Source organism: Macaca mulatta, chromosome 10 (genome assembly GCF_049350105.2).
Source record: "Macaca mulatta isolate MMU2019108-1 chromosome 10, T2T-MMU8v2.0, whole genome shotgun sequence".
Lineage (NCBI taxonomy): Eukaryota > Metazoa > Chordata > Mammalia > Primates > Cercopithecidae > Macaca > Macaca mulatta.
The window spans coordinates 24,335,335-24,356,003 of record NC_133415.1 but is presented as its reverse complement, the minus strand read 5'-3'; the positions used below and the strand labels follow the sequence as shown (position 1 = coordinate 24,356,003).

At 45.8% G+C, this 20,669-nt stretch overlaps 1 long non-coding RNA gene across 1 annotated transcript; it reads right to left on the bottom strand.

Moving 5' to 3' along the window:
* Positions 1 to 12,171: 12,171 nt before the first annotated feature.
* Positions 12,172 to 17,226, bottom strand: LOC144331532 (uncharacterized). Its single transcript, XR_013398797.1, has 2 exons — positions 16,741 to 17,226; positions 12,172 to 14,458 (listed from the first exon to the last, which is right to left on the bottom strand). It is a non-coding gene; the product is annotated as an uncharacterized LOC144331532 (long non-coding RNA).
* Between the last annotated feature and the right edge of the window lie 3,443 nt (positions 17,227 to 20,669).

The window sequence follows — 20,669 nt, the reverse complement described above, 5'->3', positions numbered from 1 at the left end:
TATTTGAAGTTTTTACCTAAGACTCAAAACATGTCTGACTCAGCACCTTGTATTAGATATTGACTACAGTCTGCCCAACTATGGGAGTCAAGGAATCTGGGGCTCGAAGGATGGATCCCACTGGGAATTCACCCTCAGCCACTCCCCAGGGCTCTCCTCACAACAGGCTGTCTTGGGAAATACTGTCTTTCCCAAGCTGTGTGACTGACTCCCTGGCTTCAATCAAAAGCCACTTATGTGGATGAAATGACACTCCCCCCCAGGGACCAGCGCAACAATTTGTTTTGGCTGCTTTCAAAGCCAGGCTCTGGTGAGGGCCTGATTTCCCACCCTGGAGTGACTCAGAGCATCAGAAAAGAAATGAGAGGTTTCGAAGAAGACACAGAGCCTAGCCTACATACAGATGTGTCATGCCAGGACGTTTACCACTGTGATTCATTCCTAAGGGTAAGAAAACAGAGACAGCCCATGACATTGACATAGGGGGTGTCCCATCAGCCACTATTTTGCACCTATTTAAAAATATTTACATTCACTTATTCTCCCTTCTGTTTATTTATTTATTCAGCAAATATTTATTGACCCACTGCCATGTGCTATGTATTTCATCCCCTTTCATCCTCACGAGGACCTGGGAAAGGACCTCTGCTATTTTCCCAATTTTTAATTTTTTTTGAGACGGAGTCTCGCTCTGTCGCCCAGGCTGGAGTGCAGTGGCCGGATCTCGGCTCACTGCAAGCTCCGCCTCCCGGGTTTACGCCATTCTCCTGCCTCAGCCTCCTGAGTAGCTGGGACTACAGGCGCCCGCCACCTCGCCTGGCTAGTTTTTTTTGTATTTTTTAGTAGAGACGGGGTTTCACCGTGTTAGCCAGGATGGTCTCGATCTCCTGAAGAAACTGAGCAAGGTCTGTCAATACAGCAAATAATAGGATGGCTGTCTCCCTGCCCTGGGGGAGCAGCCAGCCAATCAAAACAATTGATAGGTAATTCCGACATGCATCGGATTAGGGAAAATACAGGTGGCCTTACCATCACGGGGCCTCCTAGCGTGATTACAGACTAAATGTAAATGATCTGGGAAAACCCTTATGTGAAAACGTTAAGTGAAAGAACAGACTACAAAATTTTCTATGAAGCATAATTCCAACTTTATTATAAAAATATATGTGTTCGTGAACAAGGAAAAAGACCATGAGGAAATACATTAAAATGTCAACAGTGGTTATCGCTGAGCTGTGGTAATTAAATAGTCTGTTTTTTTTTTTTTTTTTTTTACCTTAATGCGAAGCTCAGATTCTCAACCACAAGTAGGGATTCATTTCATTTTATAGGTTTATATGTGTTTTAATTGTAAAAGTAATTTATGTTCTTTGGAACACTTCAAAGTGTTTAACTCCCCTCTCCCCACTCCAAACCCTATTATTTAAAAGTGGGATGTGCTTCAGGCATCACCCACAAGTACCATTTTGTTTCTGTTTCGATGCGTATACTGTTTGTAACGTTGGTTTGTTTCTTAAAGAAACATGGGGCCGGGTACGGTGTCTCACGCCTGCAATCCCAGCACTCTGAGAGGCCGAGGCGGGTGGATCGCCTGAGGTCAGGAGTTCGAGATCAGCCTGGTCAACACAGTGAAAACCCATCTCTACTAAAAATACAAAAAATGAGCTGGGCGTGGTGGCAGGCACCTGTAATCCCAGCTACTTGGGAGACTGAGGTAGGAGAATCGCTTGAACCCGGGAGGTGGAGGTTGCGGTGAGCCAAGATCTTGCCATTGTACTCCAGCCTGGGCAACAAGAGTGAAACTCCGACTCAAAACACACACACACACACACACACACGTACCTATCTATATGTTTCATATATGTTCCCCTAAATTATATGTGTATATTATATATGTGCGTATATATTATATATAAACATATAATTTCTGCAACTTTCTCTTAATAATATATTTTGGTCATTTCATAACAGTACATGTAATCATTCTTGTTCACAGCTGAAAGGTATTCCAGAGTATGGCAGTAGAAAATGTACTAAATCCCACCAAAATAATGGACATCCTTAAATCAATATATTTGCACACCTGCACAAAGAGCCTTCCTTCCTTCCTCCCTCCCTCCCTCCCTCTTTTTCTTTTTCTTTCTCTTTTCTTTTCTTTTCTTTCTCTTTCTTTCTTTCTCTCTCTCTTTCTTTTTTCTTTCTCTCTCTTTCTCCCTTTCTTTGTTTTTTCTTTCCTTTTCTCTCTCTTTCTCTTCTTTCCTTTCTTTCTTTCCTTCTTTCTTTATTTCTTCTTTCTTTCTCTCTCTCTGTTTCTGTCTTTCTCTCTTTCTCCCTCTCTCCCTCTCTCTCTCTCTTTCTCTCTCTCTCTCTCTTTCTTTCTTTCTGTCACCCAGACTAGAGTGCAATGGCACAGTCATGGCTCACTGCAGCCTCGAACCCCTGGGCTCAAGAGATCCTCCCAAGTAGCTGAGACTATAGGTGCATATCGCCACACCCAACTAATGCACAAATATTTTAGAGGACAAGTTCCTGCAAGCAGGCTTCCTGGGTGTGGTATATTTGTAATCAGTTATTAAATCAGTATTGAAATAACACCCATGATGTTTGGGTGAGTGGCAGAACGGGGCTAAAAACTCTGGCAGAACAGGGCAGAAAGTACAAACAGTACTTTCTCGGTCCCATTTTACAAATGGGAAAACTGAGCTCAGGGAGGCCAGCTCTTGGCCAAGGTCATAGTTGAGTAGGTGCCATGGCCAGGCCTAGAAGTCGAGACTAACTCCCATTGGGGCTCTTTTCGCTCCCCAAAGCCCCATCCAATATTCACCTCAGCTGGGACCCAAGAGACTTGTCTGAGTCTCTCCCTTCAGGCCAGTCTGCCTTTGACCACAGCCGGGTTATTGACTGTACTTTCAATGTGTGGCCTTGTGGGTGGAATTACTGGCCCTTAATTGAATTGAAAACAAAAGGAGATTGAATTTTATGGGGAGCAGGAGGCCATTGGAGGGAGGAAATCAAATGCAGAGCAAGCATGAAAGGATCCTGGAGGAAGATGAGCTGCAGGTGGGAGTGTGGGCTGCTGGGGCTGTTTATGGGTCTAAGGGGGGAAGGGAGCTGCCGCACTTAAGGTCAGTCCCTCCCTGTGGGCCCTCTGTTCTCTCACTCCCCTTGCTCCAACCCCACGCTGTCCTCTGATATGCATCCTGCAGACAAAGAAGCACCCGGATTCCCACACAGCCGGCTGAAATGGCACTGGCTTTTGGTGACTCTGGGATCTTGGGTCTGGTTGTCCCAGGCAAGCGAAAGAGGCCAGCTCCTCCCTGCAGATGCCCAGCCCAGGAAGAAAGTATGTTTGCATCATCAATTAACCCCATGTCTGTTCACAGCCCCTCTGTAAGAAAAACAGAGCAGAGGGTGGGAAACGAGTCCAGGGAGGTTCCACCACCAGATAGGAGCCATCCAGGACTTGAATCTGGGGCTCTAACCTTCCAAACTAGCACTTTTCCCCCTCCATTGCCCTCCATTCATCTCACCATGCAGTATGTCTTTCGATGTCTGCAGACTGAGGAACTTGATAGTTGAGCTCAGGGACTATAGATTATTTATTTCTGCTTCCTAGGCTTCAGCTCAGTGCCTTCCACATCCTCGGTCCTTGAAAAGCTTTGCTTAATGAATATATTTGTGTTTGTGGAAATAGATAAATATTCATGGAGCCAAGACCTTCCAGACGGTGGGATGAGGATGGACCAGTCTTTCCACACAGGCATCTACTAACAGAAGAGAGCTTGGTGGACATAGAGAGAGGGGCATTTTGGGCAAAGGGATGGTGTGAGCAGAATCAAGGAGGCTGGAATCTCAGGGGCTGTTTGAGGGGAAATAGCAAACAGCATTCTGCTCAGCCAGAGAAGGATGGCAGGAAGTGAGAACTGAAGGCCAGTAGAGGCTGGATTGGGAAGATTCCCTACGTACCAAGCCAAGGGCTAGACTTTGACTCCAGATTTTGATGCTTAAGCTGTCTTTGCAAGGGGCACGCGGCATACTCTTGTGAGAAAGTGAATCCATTGATGAACACAGCACATCTTTCTGGTGCGTTAACTGATTTTTTAGGGTTAATTATTCTTACCTACAAGATTTTCAGTCTTGCAGGCGGTTAAGCATGAAGCCTCTGGAGTGACTACCTGGGTTCAAATCTTCATTACAGGTGCTGGCTGTGAGACCTTGGGCAAGTCACTTCCCCGCTCTTGCCTCCGTCTCCTCATCTGCTGGGTGCGGCTCATCACAGAAAAACCTTTACATGTGTGTTCTTAGCACTTTATCCACAATAGTCACAAACTGAAAACAACCAGATGTCCTTCGACAGGTGGACAGATAAAGCATGGTTCATCTATACAAAGGAATACTGATCAGCAACAAGAAGAAATGAACTATTGATACCTCCAACCACGTGGACGGATCTCAATGGCATTATGCTGAGTGAAAAAAAGTCAACCTCAAAGGCCGCATACTGTATAGCTCCATTTACATGACATTCTTAAATTGACTAAATTATAGTGATGGGGAACTGTTCAGTGACTTCTAGAGCTTAGGGTGGAAGACAGCATACCTTTATGATAGGGTAACCCAAAGGAATTTTATCGTGGGGATAGAAAAATTCTACATTCTCATGCGGTGATGGTTGCTGTAATCTAAACATGTGCTAAAGCAGCATAGGACTATTTTTTTAAATGCATGTACACACTGGATACAAGCTGCATAAGGTGTATGGCATTGGACCCAAGCTGATTTCCTGGCTTTGACAATGTACTATGGTCATATAGGATATCATCGTTGGAGGATGCTGGGGGAAGGGAACCTGAGAACCCTTTGTCCTGATTCTGCAACTTCTCGTGAGTCTTCGACCATTTCAGACTAAAACATTAGCTTTAAAGTGTAGATCATCACAGTCCCTGCTTCTCCGTGCAGATGACAGGAGATGATTTGTAGAAGTATCTGGTACCCCAGTAAGTTTTTGATAAATGTTAACCAGTGTTACTGTTCACTCTCAGAAAGGAGTAAGGACAGGATTCTGGGAGCATTGCTGAAGCTGACAGCAATTCCTGATGGAAACTCTTAAGGCTGAAAGAGGATTCAGATTTAATCTCTCAGGAAAAAAAAAAAAAGCAAAAGGAAGAAAGACAGGAAGGAACGACTCTGGTTTGTATATGAGCCCGTGCTGTTCTGTCGAGCAATGCCTCCCAACGCTTTGCAAGTTCCTTGCGCAACATCTGTTAATCCCGTGATGTCAAATCCCCAACTCACTGAGCCTGGGAAATCGCTGCTGTGTTTTACTGACTTCCCCACACTTGGCAGCTTCCCTTGGAATCGCAGTGTTAATCAGAAACACGCCGTCCCTATTGTCAACACTTTGTTTAACCACTTCTATAAATTCAGCATTAGTGTTGGAGCGATCCTGAGTTGATGGATGAAATCGTCGGCGGCCCCAGACAGCCAAACCCCATAAAACAAAGTCCAGGGCTCAAGGCTCTAAAGCAGGAGACACTTGACATTCACCGAAACACGTGATGCGCGGATGACTCACCTCTGAGCTTGAAAGAGCTGTGGGTCTCAGGGGGGAACAATGGCTGGAGGAGCGGGGGAGAAGTGAGAACACACAGGAGTCTCCTCGTGAGACCCTGTGGGGAGTCTGTCGCAGTCTCTGTCCCTCCCCATTGGCTTCTGAAAGGAAGCCAGGGAACAAGAGGGAATAAAGGAGCCTTGAAGAAGAAGGGAGTCCTTGGGATGGAGTGATTGGTCTTCACAGACCAAATAAAGACCTTTCTTTTGAGGCACATGACCTCTTTTGACTGGTGATCACGACATAATGAAGGTGGGTGGGATATATTTATCCCTAGAGTGTGGCTTTCTGCATAATCTTAAGAAGGTATAGAAGAACTCATCTCCATCTGTCCATCATCTGTCTGGTACCTGCCTGGTGTCCTGGGGTCCAGCAGGTCAGATGTGAGCTCTGCCCTTGCCTTTGGGTTGAGACACCCACTGCTGTGAGCCCTGCTGGGGAGGTGTTTCCATTCGCCCACTGAGCACCTTCTGTATGTCAGGCCAGAAGCCAGGGAAACCACAGTAAACAAGAAGGACGTGGTTTCTCTCTTCATGGGCCTCAGAGTCAGTGAGAGAGGTAGACATTGGACAAGGAATCATAGAATTAAACTGTGAAATGTGCTCCACGGAAGTACCGAATGCTAGAACAATGGAGGCTCTGGCTCAGTTTGGGAGATCAGGAAGGCTTCCCGAGGAGGTGATATTCAAGTGGGGCCAGGAAGATGAGGCAGAGGTAGGTTAGGAGCAAAGAGAAGGGTTCCAGGCAGAAGGGAAGGCCTCAAGGCTGGCAAGACCATGGGCCTTCAGGGGTCTGAGGGACAGTCAGTGGGGTTGGACGCCAGCACATGAAGAAGAGAGTGATGTGGAATGAACCTGGAGGGACGAGTAGGGACTGGGTCATACAAAGCATGCTCAAAGCTCTTGAGTCCAGCGGGGAAACTGAGGCACACAGTGAGTCAGCGATATCTAGACAGCACTCCGTGAGAAACAACCCTTAGCTTAGTTGGCCTAGAAGCCAACCAAGATGGTGTTTGTCCACCTTTCCTCTGTCACCATCCTTGCTCCAGGGAAAGGCCAAGTGGATGAAGCGTATTTCTCAAGAGTGAGTCCACAGAGACTCCAATCAGCTTTCATCTTCTAGAAGCCTCTTCCTTTGGTCGGGAATGGCCAGGCTCCCAAGGCCCAGCTCAAGAAGAGCCTGAGCAAAGGGTGCCAGCCCTTCTCCCAGCTGCCTCCTCCGTCCCCTCCCCCCAGGACCACAGCTCTCCATTCCACATCCTGCCTGCCTCGGCCAACTCTTTCCAAGCGCCTGTTTTTCCAGAAACACGAGTTGAGCAAAACAGTCCCCCTCCCTGAACTTGAGTCTGAAAAAATAACCCCAAGAAACACACGCTTTCTTGGAAAACCCTTCAGAGCCTCCTGCTGCCTTTGGACACGTCAACACTGGGTTTGTTAAAATAATAATCTTTAGGAACTAGAGTTTATCTGCCGCCAAATGCCTTGCATAAGAGTATCACACACCACCCCTGTCGCTGACCCAGAAAACCAGGCCATGAGCTAACGTGGCCTGGTGTCCAGGGTGAAGTCACTCGATTTCATTCTTTATGACTTTTCTATTATTATTATCATTATTATTAAAGGCATAGATGACTTCCTGAATCTTGCAAGGTCTGGAGTAGCTGGACAGTGTGTTCCAGAGACAGGCTATTATGAACGGGGCTGTGGTTGAATTTGGGGGACTAGGCTGGAGTTTCCGTGGAGTGTGGAGTCTCTAGACTCTAGACTTGGTGTCCCTTGAGACATGAATGTCCCGTAGAAAAACAAAGAAGCATCCAGTCTAGCTGACTGGCTGTGACCAAGCAGGACCAGGCAGTGACCATCTGCCCAGGGCAATGAAGTTGTCTTCGGTACCTTCATCAGGTATTTGCAGGAAAAAAATTCACATTTCTTAGCTCAGGTGATGGTGGATGGACCGTTGGGCTCCTGAGCTCCATCCTGGCCTCCACTACTTGCCAGCTGTTGTAATTTGAACAAAGGATCTTGCCTCTCTGACCTCTACTTGCTCACCCATAAAATGGCAAAGCTGAGAGATCTCGCTCAGGGGTTGTAGTTAAGACTCTGTAGGATGAAATATGTAAAGTGCTTAGCACAGGACCAGCACGCTATGTGGTGACAGCCCACCGGATGGCATGACCCTGAGGAAGCTGTCTGCTACCACGCTCCAGGCAGTGACTTGGAATTTCCTCTGCGAAACCTTGGGAGGAGGAGGCTCCTTAAGGGGGTTGCTAAAGAGGGCATGGAAGTCTGCAACCAGATTCGACTGGCCTCTTACATCTGACCTGTGCAACAGCCGAGCTTCCATCATTGAAAGCTCATATATCTTCTGCCTCCAAGAGCCTCCTGTGAATTATCAAACCCCCTAGAGTTGATGGAATATTTATGGACTCAATTAGTTTCTCTAAAGCCTTGATGCCATTCAATTTTTAGATCAACCCAGGGAAGAATGTACTACTTGTGTCCCCATTTTAGAGATAGGGAAACTGAGTCCCAGAGATGGTACAATGCTTCACTAGCCTTATAGCTGATGAAAACTGGATGGCCAGGAAATAAAGCAGAAACTCTGATGCCAGAAGCCCTGGGTTAACCACCGGCTTCCACTGCCTCCCAGTGCATCTCCAGACAACTTTCATTTCCATAGCCTGTGTTAGGGAGGGGACTACATATTGCCCGGCATAAGCACTGGATTCAGAGCCGGGTCCTCATCCCAGCTCTGACCGTTCCTCACTGTGTAACCCTGGGCAAGTGAGTTTCCCCCTCTGAGCCTTCACTCCTTCATCTTTAAAATGGAAATAAAAATAATAGTACCTATTCTTAAGTGGCTGGGTTGGGGGACACAAGGAGGCAAGCCAGGTAAAGCCCCAGACATTTGGGAGGTGCGGTAAATAGTTATCTAGATAGTAATTCTCTTCTTGTTCCAGGTTGACAGATACACTCATGGCCCAACCACTTAGAGCGAGTATTTTTGCTCAACCCAATGGAATCTTCCTCCTCCCCCTTTTTCTTTTAAACCTCTACTCTGACGCTAAATCAAAGCTGAGTGCTGGTCCCTGACAGGACTTGCCTTCAGCCAGCCGCCAGCAGACGTCCAGAATGCTTTATGGGTCCCCTACCTTTGCAATTAGCACCACGGCCTCTGCAGGAGGCACAGGCCTGAAGGACAGGCAATGTCCTCCTCTCTCGGTGGCACCAGCTCCTAAAAGCCAGACAGCCATTCCATGCCCTTCCTGGAGCAGAAATAAATTTGGGGTGCTTCTTTGGACAGCTGGTCACCTCATTGTCAGCTTTGGAGGAGAACACTGGTCTGGGAGTCCAAATGGGGAGGTGGGGGCAGATGATGTCCTTGGTTTTCAACCTGAATTGTTATTATTGTTGTCAATGCCATCGTTGTTGTTGTCATTGCTATTGTTTTAGCAGAAGGATGCTTTTTAACTGAAGTCTTCCAGACATGCTGTCAAGATGTAGTGGACGCCCTGACCATGCCTGCTTGTCCCTCACCCTTCCCATGCCCACTGACTTTACTACTGCCTTTGCCCAGGGGCTTTCTCTGGCCCACTGAGTATACTGGGCATGTGCAGGGGATTAGGCCAGAGATGTAGAGGACTTGGAGGATAAATATCCCAACTCCCTCACCCCTGGTAGAGACAACTTCTAGGTGTGCTCTGTGCAGCCTCCCAGAGTTCCCCAGCAGGACTGTGCTCCAAGTGCTGGCAGCAGTCACCTGCTCATTCACGCACCCTGTGTTGGTCTCTTCTTTTCCTGTCTCCCTGGCTATTCCTCTACTGGGGCATCCTGAGTTCACCTCCCAAAGGAACCACCTGCTCTGAAGTCTCTATCTCAAGCTCTGCTACTGAGAGAGCCCAAAGACAGGTGCTTAAAAATGACCGTAACTACTCACATTTACTTTGCAGTTTCTATGTGTTAGGAGGCACTATGCTAAGTGCTTCTTATGGATTGAGTCATTTGAAGATTACAACAGTTCTTTCTAGAGGAAGGTATTTTTTTCACTCTCTTTTTACAGGCAAGGAGATGCAAGATCAGAGAGGTGGAGTACCTTGCCCAGGGTCAGAGCTTCTCTGTTGGAGGCAGAAGAGGGTACCTGGACTCCACTGGCTGAACCCTATCTTGACCCTCCAAATTGCTCCAGTGCTCAGCTTTGGAACTCTGTAAACATTTGTCCTGACACCAACTCACTGCAAACAGCCAGGGAAGTCTCAGCTCCCATCAGAAATAGAAATAATGATGTCTTTGTTTACAGGGGGCTGCTGAGAGGGTTAAATGGGATACGGCTGGTGATGGGCCGGTGTGTGCTGCTTGCCACAGCCTGGTAGCCCTGTGCTCTACCCTCTAGGGACACACTCCACAGTTGCCCTCATTCTATCTATTTATGGGGCTGATAAAGTAGCTTAGAGGAGGGATGGAGCCAGACAGCCTACTGCCTGGGTTTGAAGCCTCATTCAGACATTGATGAGCCCGTGTGACCTTGGGCAAGTCTTAGTTTTCAGTTTCTCCATTTGCAAAATAGAGATTGTAGTAATAGTTTAGCGATAGTATCTACTCTATCTACTCACAGAGTTGATGAGGTCATTTAAGGAGGGAACCCTTGCAAGGCACTCAGAACAGTGTTTCTCTATCAGCAACCCAGGTCTCACAGCTGTAACCAACGTTTAACCTTGTGGAGTCCTGAGACACTCAGCAATAAAACGGGGACAATGACATTCCCACAGTGAGTGATGTGGTGACAATGAAGTCATGTGAAGGACATGCCTGGAGCATAGTAGCTACTCAGTAAATGATGAGTTTTAATATTTGTGCTGATTAATATTAATTAGCTACATGAATAATTATTAATACTATAGTAATTGATATTAACAAATTAGTATTAGCACTTAATATCTAGTATTCCTGGTATGACACTAATAGAAATGGTGACTGGGCTCTGATCACTTTCCCTGGAGTGAAGCACACCATGAAGGATGTGTACACACCATTTCACTTTATTGTTACAACATTGAGGGTTGCCAGATCAAATATAGAATGCCCCATTAAATTTGAATTTCAGAGGAACAAAGAAAAATTCCTGGGATAACTGTGCCCCAAATATTGCACAAGCTATACTTATACTAACAAATGTAATTCATTGTTTATCTGGCATTGACATCTAACTGAGCGTCCTGTGTTTTTATTTGCTAAATCTGGCAACCTTTATAACAACTCATGAAACAAACGATGAAGAAACAGATACTAGGAGCTGCAAAGGCTTGCCCAAGGCTCAAAGAGCCAGACACTACCCAGGTCTCTTAGGTCTGCGCCCCCTGGTCTGCACCCCTTGGGTTCATTCATTTTGCGGTGTTGGCTGTTGCTGTAGGTCAACTGCACTATCTCATTAGGTCATGATGGGAGTGCAGTCTGCCAGTGTTTTTGGGGGCCTGCTCCCATTTTCTCGCTTTCCCCTCAAGATCCCAGGGACTGTCCAGCACCCGCTGCTGTCTATGTACCCAACACCATTTCTCTGGCTCCCAGGCAGGCCACCTGTTCTATGCACACTCTGGGTTGGGCTCCCTGAGTCCAGCTGTGCAGAGAACAGGACCAAATTCAAGGCTGGCTGGTGTCAGGCAACCCAGCAGGAAACAAACAAATGCAAATGGAAAAGGAAAAAAAAAATCCACCAATTACTTAATGCTTTGCTGATGTCCAAATATTTCGCCTTGTGTGAACTGAGCGCTGAGACCTGGCTGGGAAAACGAGATGGGGCGGGGGCCAGACCTTTTCTACGCAAATCCGGAGGGATAAAATTGCACTTTCAGATCCAGAGAGGTGGATTGGGTATCTCTCATCTGAAAACATCTCGAGGTGAACAACCAAGGTCAAGGATGGGAACTAGGCCGACCTGGAAATGAAGGGCCTCTCGGGCTGCTCTTCCTAGTCCCAGCCTCAGCCTCCATTTCCTGCTGCTGCTGCTCCAGCCTGACTTCCCTCCTGTTCCTCCAGCTGTATGGGTCCAGCTCTCCTTTCTCGGCCTGGAATGTTTTCCCTTTCACTTGTGTGAGCTTCTTTTCCCTGTGAAGGTGTCCCTGAGCATGCCCGGAGACACAGACACTCACTATGGCATCTGGATGCAGCCCCACTTTACAGATGCAGAGATTGAGGCCCAGAGAGCCCAACAGCGTTTCTCCAAGCTTCAAGCCAGGTCTCTGGACCCCAAATCCAGCGCCATCTTCACTGCCAAATGTTGTCTTTATTGGACAACATAAATGGCACCAAACCTGGACTCTGCTTCTTTCCTGCTGGGGAACCTCAGGAAAGTTGCCTAACTTCTCTGAGCCTCATCCAGATAATATTGTAAAAAGCACACTGGTGGGAAAGAATGAGACCCAAGTTTTTACGCCAAAATTCTTTCTTTCTTTCTCTTTCTTTCTTTCTTGCTTTCTTGCCTGCTTGCTTGCTTTCTTTCTTTCTTTCTTTCTTTCTTTCTTTCTTTCTTTCTTTCTTTCTTTCTCTTTCTTTTTCCCTTTCTCTCTCTTTCTTTCTTTCTTTCTCTCTCTCTTTCTTTCTTTCTTTCTTTCTCTCTTTCTCTCTCTCTTTCTTTCTTTCTTTCTTTCTTTCTTTCTTTCTTTCTTTCTTTCTTTCTTTCTTTCTTTCTTTCCTTCTTTTTCTTTCCTTCTTTCCTTTCTTCCTACCTACCTTCCTTCCTTCCTCATTCATCCAAAGATACCTCTGAGCATCTCTCTATGCTGTCATTACCCTGTGACCTAAGGACATGGAGTGAATGGTGCCCACACCAAGTCTCCAATGACCTTCTGATCCAAGGGGAGACGCAAACATCCAAATAGACACAGACAACCTTAAGACAGACTTATTAGTGGTAGGGGGAGTCCAGAGGTCTCTAGGAACACAAAGGAGGGGCCCCCCAACCCAGACAGGGAAGGCCTTCCTGGAACATGATCTGGGCTTGAGACCTGAAAGATGAATAGGAACCTGGGTAAAAAGGGATCTGGATAAAAAGGGATGAGTAGGGATCTGGGCAAAAAGTGAGTGGAAGGGAATTTTAGGAATAAGAAACAATTTTTGCAAAGGCCAAAGACAGCCAGGGTCATTCTGGGACTTGCACAGAGTTCAGGATGACTTGAGAATGAGGAACAAAATGAGGAAGGAATGGAACAGGGGAGTGGGGCTGTTCCTAAGGGATCTCGAGTGCCCACCAAGCTTCTTGGGCTCCACCCAGAGGAGCCAACTCTAGCCCCTCCACATGGCTTCACTGAGTTTCTGCTTTCCTGATCTGGTTGGGACCAGAAGAGAGTCACCGGCCTGCAGGCCCCCAGTCTGAGATCTCTGGACTAGACCAGCTCTAAGAACTCTGCCTGTTCTAATGCTCTGATGGAAAAGGGGGTGAAGGGACCCCACTCACACGACATGCAGGTTGAAGATTCAACAGGATGAAGTGCAGAGCCTGCCTTGCAAACCACAGAGCTGTGTGGAAAGAACATCGTAAAGGTATTGGTTGGGAGGAGGAATCCTCTATCTCCTTCCAAGCCACAAAAGACGGTGACTCAATAATTGAAAACTGCATCTGATTTTCCTTGGCTTGTTCTGGGCAGAATCCTGCCTTCTCTCCCCTGCTGACTCATGTGCAGGCTCACACTATCCTTCTTGAATGACAACAGCCAACCCTTACTAGGCACCCACACTGCCCAACGACAGCCTTGGAAGTATTTCTAAGCTCCACTTTATAGGTGAGGAAATGGAGGCTCAGAGAAGTGAAACAATCTCCTGGGATCACAAAGCATACAAGGAGCTCACTGGAAATTAAAAGGCAGGTCTGTATTATTCCAGGATCACGTGAGCCACAGTAGTTCTTGGTTAATAAACTTTGAAGATGCACTTAACCTTGGGAATTGGAGGTTCTGGGAATGGGGAGGGAGGTGTTTAAGAATGTCTCATTCACTGCACTGCCCACATGAAAGTTAAACAATAATTATCTCCTTCTTGAGGAGGAAAGACTGCTAGCTCCCTAAGACCCCCTGGATTCATAATAAGCACCTTCAACCCTCCAGAGCCCACTTGGTCTGTTCATGGCTGCCAGGTGCTCTCTGGCATACCAGCAAGATGCCAGAGATGACCCCAGGTAGCAAAGTTGCTGGTTCCCCAGTGGTGTGATGCCTGGCTGATAGGAAAGTGATGCCTGGCTGATAGGAAACTCAAAAGAAACCTTGTATGTACACGCACGCGCACGCACACACACACACGCACACACACACACACATATATACATAATTGTAGCCCATTCTAGAGTTTATAAAGCCACTGCATCACTGTGTTCACATGGAAGTCATTCAAGATGGTTTTATCAGCTGGGCTCAGTGGCTCACGCCTGTAATCCTAGCACTTTGGGAGGCCAAGGTGGGCGGATCATGAGGTCAGGAGATCGAGACCATCCTGGGCAACACGGTGAAACCCCATCTCTACTAAAAATACAAAAATTAGCTGAGTGTGGCTGCGTGTGCCTGTAGTCCCAGCTACTTGGGAGACTGAGGCAAGAGAATGGCTTGAACCCTGGAGCCGAGATCCCGCCACTGCACTCCTGCCTGGCGACAGAGTAAGACTCTGTCAAAAAAAAAAAAAAAAAAAAGATGATTTTAGCAACATTGTCCCCATTTTCCAGAAAAGAAAACTGAGGCTGATCCAGAAGTTAAGGATTCCAGTGGTAGAAGCAGCACCAGGTGTCATGATCCAGCCCTGTCACATCATGAGTCTCTAGAGAGCAGAAATTTTGTGCTCACTTCAGGGTCTCCCATGAACAGCTCCTCCCCTGAAATCCAGAAAATAGTGGGGTGAATTGCACACAGGTAGGAACCAGGTCTGTCGCCTTCACCTCCTAACTCCAGAGGCTAGCATAGCACTTGGCACAAAGTAGTAGCACCTGTAAATACTCAGGGGTATGAATAGAATTGAAGATTTAGTGAATTCATGAATTAAAATATATAATAAATAGACACACTGTTAAGTGAATAGATTCATTAATTAACATAAGGGCATTAGGATTAATGCCCTTATGTGTGGATTAAATGAAAAGTATATCAATGGATAATGGATGAATGCAGGATGGGTGAATGGATGATGGATAAATGGATAGATGGGTGGATGGAAGGATAGGTGGATGAATGGGTGAATGAATGGATGATGGATAAGTGGATAGATGAGTGGATAAATGGATAGGTGGATGGAAGGATGCATGGATGGATGGATGGATAGATGGATGACGAATGGATGGTGGATGAATGGGTGAATGGATGGATGGTGGATACATGGATAGATGGGTAGATGGATGGGTTGGTGGATGGACAGACGGATGCATGAAAGAATGGGTGGATGAATGGAAAGATGGGTGGATGGTGGGTGAATGGATGAACGATGGATAAATGTGTAGATGGGTGGATAGATGGAGAGTGGATGGATGGATGAATAGTTGAGTGCATGGATGGATAAATGGATTAATTAGTAAGTATAAAATATAGGATAGATAATAAATTAATGTAGATATAAATAGACAAGCAAATAATAAATAGTGAATGAATTAACAATTGACTCAGTGGAAGGATGGATAAATGAATAAGTGAGTATAATTTATGTGTGGATAAGTGATCAGACTTGGGTTGCTCAGAGACAATAGAGCTGCCTCAGCTTCAGCCTCACAATACCCACCTCCCATCTCCATTAAAATCCTGGCTATTTTTATCCCTTTGGCAAAGGGGAGTTACTTATTTATTTTTTATTTTTTTGGACACAGCTTATTAAAGGAGAAAGCACACAGAGCCCTTCCTCCCACAGGTGCCTCTTTAGCTGCATAAACCCACCCTCTGTCAGGCAGCCAGGAATAAAACTAAGCAGAAAGCCACAGAAAGTGCACGAAATCAAATACAGAAAGACAGAAAAAGAAGTTGGGCAAACTTTACTGCTCTCTCTAGAGAGATCCATAGGAGGGAGATTTATTAGGCTGAGCCTGAAATGACTGATTTCCATTTACCCATGCCTGAGTTACTTAGTGAGCTTCATATGCCAGGCTGTGGAGACACACAGATGAACTACACAGACACAGCCACTGCCCTTATGGAACTTAACGCCTAGTGGGAGAGACAGAGGAAAAAAATCAGCAAGCAAAAATATAGTATGGCATCAGAAAAAAGGAATAGTGAGTGTACTGATTATCTATGGCTGCATAATAAATTACCCAAAATGTAGTGGCACAATTTCTGGGGGCCAAAAATCCATCTGCATGGCTCTTGCTTAGGGTCGCTTGTGAAGTTGCAGTCCAGATGGTGGCCAGGACTGCAGTCTCATCTGAAAGCTCAACTGGGGCTGAAGGCTCCACTACCCAGGTGGCTCACACACATGCTTGGCAAGTTAGTGCCAGCTGTCGGCAGGAGGCCTCAGTTTCTCTCCATACATACATCTCCAGAAAGCTGCTTGAGCACCCCCATGACATGGCATCTGGCTTCCTCCACTGTGAGTGATCCAAGAAATTGCTGGGGGAAGCTGAAATTTCACTTATGACCTTATCTCAGAGGTCACACACCATCCTTCTCCACCACATTCTATTCTCCAAGAGCAAGTCAAAAAGTCCAGCCCACACTCAAGGAGAGGGGAATGAATCATTGCCTTTTGAAGGGAGGAGTGTCAAAGAATGTAAGGACATGTTTTAAAACCACCACAAGGAGTGCCAGAAGGCCAGAATGATATGACAAGTGGATGCTGTCAAAGTCTTTGGAAAGTGCCCCCCAAGGAGAAGATCTGCAAGGACAAAGGCCTACAGGTAGGAGTGAGTTTGTTGTGTTTGGAAACAAGAAGGTGTGGATGAGGCTACAGTGTGTAAAGAAAGCAGGGATCAAAGAAGACCTGGTTGGAGAAAGGCAGGAGGAGGGCATGTGTATGTATGCAGTGTGGATTCTAGCCCACTGGAGATTTTATGGAGTTCTTGCCTGTGCCAATTTTTCGACTGCCTCCAGAACTTCATGGGAGAGGTGCTATTGTTATTCCCACCACAAAAAGGAGGACGCTTAGGCTCAGATAAGTTAAGAAAGGTCACACACCTACCTGTGAATTGGAGCTCAAGTGTGCACCCAGGCAGGCCAGCCCCAAAGGCAACAGTGCTGATGTATTCCAGAGGGAATGCTGCAAGGAACATACAGAGACATTGGGGTGCAAATGCCTCTGAAGGGAAAATAGGTGGAGAAAGAGAGAGAAACAGAAGACGTGGAACTGAGATGCCAAGAGATACAATGACAGAGAAAGACAGCAAAGGAGATAGAGGAGGATTAAGCATCGGAAATCTTTAGGCAGGCAGACGCAAGGAAGACGAGAGAAAAATAAAGTAAGAGACAGAGACCTGAAGACAGGGGAGGCACGGGATGGAGGAGGTGAGCCAGCATGTGTATGGCGTGCGTGAGTGCAGTGCCTTTGCGCTGGGTGGTGCCGGGACCCCGCTAACTCAGACCATCCATCGCTCCTGTCTCCTATCAGCAGGAGGGCCGGGGGAGGGAGAGAAAGCTGACAGGAGACAGTGTGATTCCAGTAATTCCAGATGAAATCACAGCCAGAATGCTTGCCAGGAAGTGGGGCGGGGTGGTCAGGGAGAGGGAGGGAACGTCCAGAGAAAGTTTAGCAAATAGCTCGACAATTCCCTCCTCCATACCCTCAAAATGCCATAGATACGGGGTGGGGAGGATGGCCCTGAGTTTCGGGCTGGAATCAAGGCATCCAGGAGGGGAGGTTGTGCCCACTGACAAGGAGGACGTCTGCCTCCATCAGTCTATGTGAGGATCCAAGCCAGGATCACATGTTTTCGTGATTGGTTTTCACACCTCTTTCCTGTCCTTTGCTCTAGAACAGCCCCTCACCTTTTTTCCTTCCTTTTTAATTATATTGACATTTTTGAAAAGTCTGGACCAACTGTGTTTTGAATGTCTCACAATCTGGGTTCGTCCAGTGATGTCCTCACCATCCAATTCACGGTAAACCTTTTGGGCAGTCACATCACAAAAGTATGTGTTTTCCATTGCATCTCTTCAGGGGACATACGATGTCACTCGGTCCCGTTACTGGATATGCTGAGTATTTGGTCAGCTGGTTAAGGTGGGATCCACCAGATGTTTCTGTTGTTAAAGCACCCATTTCCCTGTGTAAATAATATAATCCACAGGATAGTACTTTGGGAGTATGTAAACACCCCTTTCTCTCATAAACTTTTGACCAGTAGTTTTAGAATCCATTAATGATCCTTGCCAGAATCAAATATTGCAGGGATGGCTGCAACACGGAGTTTTTAAAATTTATGTATATTTTTACACTGTTAACATTCTTCGATAAAGAAGGGTTTCCCACTGCTCTCCTCTTATTTTATATATAATGCATGAGCATTTTTTTAATGCTCCAGTTGTCCCAGGTTTAGCCAGGTGGACCCCTGCAAACTGGCCCCTGCATCCTTGTGCATGTGCCTCCTTCATTCTTTGAGAACTTCCTAACTTTCTGACACAATAAAATGTTCCAGACTCATCTTCTACTTTCCTTGTTCAAATGCTTAAATCATCCACTTCTCCAAGATGACCCGATCCCTTTCAGTGGAGAATGGTGTTTAAAAGCCATAATATCAAGGCAGGAGAATCACTTGAGCCCAGGAGTTCCAGATCAGCCTGGGCAAAATGACAAAACCACATCTCCATCAAGGAAAATACAAAAATTAGGCAGCCATGGTGGTGCATACTTGTAGTCACAGCTACTCAGGAGGTTGAGGTGGGAGGATCACTTGAGCCCAGGAGGTCAAGGCTGCCTGCAGTGGGCCAAGATCATGCCATTGCACTCCAGCCTGGGTGACAGAGTGAGACCCTATCTCAAAAATGAATAAAATAAAATAAAACAAAAGCCAAAATACGTGTTCTAAGTGTGTTTATTGCTGTAAAGGTATTGCTATTTCTAGTTTCTTTCAGTAAATAGAAGAAACACTTGAGTTCATTCTGATGCCTCCAAATTAAATCCAACATCACAGAGTTCTTTCTCACAAGTCCCTCATTCCATATCGTATCTCTCTGATTTCACTTTGAGAACCCCATTTCCTCCAATATCAACGTATTTGTTCAATAGTTTCAGAATTACACTGATCCTACTATCAACAACAATCTATTCGTTCAAGTTCAAGATTTCTTTGTAGTTCTTGTTGTCCTTAGAGTGTATTGAATTGAGAGCACAGTTAGAGAACTGTGTTCAAAGGTTACTTGAGCTGATTCCCTTCCTACATGGTTACATTTGTATTATTATTGATTGTTGCTTAACAAACTACCCCAGAACTTAGTGGCTTAAAGCCATAACGTTTATTGTCTCACAGTATCTCTGGATCCAGGTGTGGCTTACCTGGGTCCTCCAGTTCAGGAGCTCTCACAGGCTTTGGCCAAGGTGTCAGCAGGGCTGGGTCCTTCTGGGGGCTTGACTGGGGGAGATCTACTTCCATGCTCACTCACAAGGCTGTTGTGGGATTTGATTCCTTGGGGGCTGCTGGACTGTGGGCCTCAGTTCCTCACTCAGTACTTTGCCAGATGTCCTTCAGTTCCTTGCCAGGTCACCTTGTCTATCAAGCTTAGCACATGAGAAGCACCAGGGAGGCAGAATACCAACAAGATAGAAGCCACAGCGCTTTGGAACCTAATTGACAGGAGTAACTTTTTCTCATCACTTTTTCCATATTTCATTCATTAGAAGTGAGTCACCAGGTCCAGTCAATGTTCAAGGGAAAAGGATTATACAAAAGGTGGTAGTACCAGAAAGTGGGCGTCACTGGGGGCCACTTTAGAAGCCTGCCTAGCAAAGTTATCAACGTGATATGTAGTTAGGCTTGTTTGTTTCTATGTACATTCAATTTTAGGGTTTGATGTCTTTTTCAACATCTTTGATTAAATTTCATCTTTGAATTTGTAAAATATTTATATGATTCAAGAGTATAAATTATAGACAAAGAAGTCCCAAGAGCAGTCTCATTCTTATCTCCATGCTGTCACCCCATTCCCAATTACCTTCTTTTTTTATTTTTTTCTTTTTATTATTATTATTATTATTTTTTGAGATGCAGTCTTGCTCTGTCGCCCAGGCTGGAGTGCAGTGGCTCGATCTTGGCTCACTGCAAGCTCTGCCTCCCGGGTTCATGCCATTCTCCTGACTCAGCCTCCCAAGTAGCTGGGACTACAGGTGCCCACCACCACACCCAGATACTTTTTTTGTATTTTCAGTAGAGATAGAGTTTCACCGTGTTAGCCAGGATGGTCTCGATCTCCTGACCTTGTGATTCACCTGCCTCGGCCTCCCAAAGTGCTGGGATTACAGGCGTGACCCACCGGGCCCGGCCCCCAATTACTGTCTATAGTCACTTCTACCCATAAGTGAATCCTGCCAGTTTTTACTTCTACGACTCCATATTCACATATTTTTAGCTTTCCATATTTTTTAGATGAAAGAGAACATACCATAAGTACTCACTTGCACTTTGCTTTTTCATTTAAAACAAAAAAAGATTTAGAAATCATTTTCGTTTGTAATAGTTATCCTCATTTTTTTTTTTTTGTAGCTGCTTGGTACTTCATTATCTGGAAGATTCATAGTTCATTCAACTGGTCTCCTATGAGTAGGCATTTGTGTTTCTAATATTTTGCTACTACAAATAATATTATAATGAATAACCACATGCATTTGTTGTTCTGGGCTTGCAGAGGTATATTTTTAGGTAAATTCCAAAATGTAGGATTTAAGGCCTAAAAGGTAAATGCATATGTGATATTGTTAGATATTTTCAAATACCCCATTTGCATTTCCACCAGTGGTGTATGAGATAATCTGTTTCCCTACAATGTCACTATGTTCCAACAGAGTATGTGGTCAAGCTTTCACCTTTTGTCAATCTAAGAGGTAAGAAATACTATGTTTGGGTAGCTTTAATTTGCATTTCTCTTGTGCATGGAGTTGAACATCTTTTCACATTTTGA